Raw genomic sequence first — 2,108 nt, forward strand, 5'->3', positions numbered from 1 at the left:
ACCAAGCTACTGAGGTCATCGGTCCCTAGACATACACACTACTTAAACTAACTTATGCTAAGAACAACACACACACCCTTGCCCGAAGGAAGACTCGAACCTCTGGCGGGAGGGGCTGCGCAATCCGTGACATGGCGCCTCAAACGGCGCGGCCACTCAGTGTGGCTCCATCGGAGCTCTGGGCCAATTCATGCTCCGGCTCTTAGTAGCCCATCAGTCAGGGCCTAGTCGAAGCCACCGCTGCGGGACCTACGACTTTGCAGCGGTATCCCGAGACGTACCTGTAGGCCAGCTACGCCGAAGGCTCAACCTCCGTCTTTAGGGGTTGTCGATGACAGAACCATTCACATCCCACAACGTTTACTACCTGCGTATTCCAGATGTACATCTGTCAGTGCCTGTTAAGTTGTATTGTTTTTACTGAAGAGATTTCCTTTGTTATTAAATTTCTCTACTATGGTCATAACAAACCCTTGTTTTCGTTTACCTGCGTCTACGTACTTCTCACCAAACATCTCCATGTGGGAGACGTTGCAGTGGCGATGAGGTGTTGACCTAGGTGGTCATGGTCACGTGTATGTGTGTGTGTGTTGTTTTTTTTTTTTGTTCGCTATTCTCCAAAGTCACCTGATATTCGATTTCTTTTTCTTGTTCCTCTATGGCCGGACCGCCAGTATCCGTACCCACCGACCTGACGAAAAAGTTGTTGCTCTTTCTGCGGGACATACAGCGGGTCATGCAAGGGTTGGTCGACACGTGCTTTACAACAGCGTCCTACGATAGCTCCCAATTCCCTTCTCGGTCGGTTGTCACGGCTAAAGACTAAAGGATTTCGCAGCGCGTTTCCGCCCTTTCCCTCTTCTGACAAGAAAGCAGAACTTTGGTCGAACTACGTGGCGCGCTTAGAGCAGCATTTTCTGGTGTATGGTATCTCAGGCGACGCCTATCGCAGAGCGTTCCTCCTACGTTGGACCACAGGTTTACAGCCTTCATAAGCAATCGAGACCTGAATTCGAACCGGGTGCCCAATCATGTGAGGAAGTAAAATTTTGCTCGCAGGAATATTTTGAATAGCAGGTACATTTTGCTGCGGCGCGGCACAAATTTTTTAGCTGCCATAAGCAGCAGCATCAGTCTTACTGGGAATAGATCTTGATACTTAAAGATCTTTCTCGGGAATGCTAATTTCAGTCTTGGCTATCGGATGCAGCCCACTGACACCATGGTGATGCTACTCAGCGCTGCGCAGTGGCGTCATTACACGGCAAACGAGCAGCACCACAAAATGGTTCAAATGGCTCTGAGCACTATGGGACTTAACATCTGCGGTCATCAGTCCCCTAGAACTTAGAACTGCTTAAACCTAACTAACCTAAGGACACCACACACATTCATGCCCGAGGCAGGATCTGAACCTGCGACCGTAGGGGTCACGCGGTTCCAGACTGAAGCGCCTAGAACCGCACGGCCACACCGGCCGGCGCAGCACCACAGACGCTGTGGTGCGTTACCCGTTCATTTTACTTTCGATTTGGTTCAGTAGTCGTCGTGTGGCTAGGGCCTCCGGTCTGGTATACCTAAAATTTCTTCGAGTTTTATTAGCTCGCTAGTTTAGTGTATTTTATTATTAAACGCGAACATAAAAAATAAATGAAAACCGTTAATCTCTTCTATTCCTTACCCAAAATTTTCCTAATTTTTTATTCTCGAATAGCCATAAGATTTTTATGATCTGTTGACTCTTCAGGTTTTAGAGATTGCTCTTGACAACACTTCTACCACATTTGGTTATAACTTTAATTTACTGATATTCTTTACTACATTCGTACGCCACCTCACTCGTACGGAGCATGCTGCTGGTGCACGCACCGATGAGGGGCCTTTGTGCTGTCTTGCTGAAAGTGAAAGACCCCAAATTGCACGTTTGTCTTCAGATCGTTCGGGCGTCAGCTTCCATACTAGATCCTACTTCTGCCTACGCGCCTCTCCCTAACCACCGCTCACAATTGCAGCAGACCTCACTATCTATGGACCCTGTGGCCAGTTGGTAAACAGGCATTTCCTGCCCGCTGCCTTCATGTTAACTGTTTAATCACGCGCTCTCGGCG

This window comes from Schistocerca piceifrons, chromosome 7 (genome assembly GCF_021461385.2).
Source record: "Schistocerca piceifrons isolate TAMUIC-IGC-003096 chromosome 7, iqSchPice1.1, whole genome shotgun sequence".
Lineage (NCBI taxonomy): Eukaryota > Metazoa > Arthropoda > Insecta > Orthoptera > Acrididae > Schistocerca > Schistocerca piceifrons.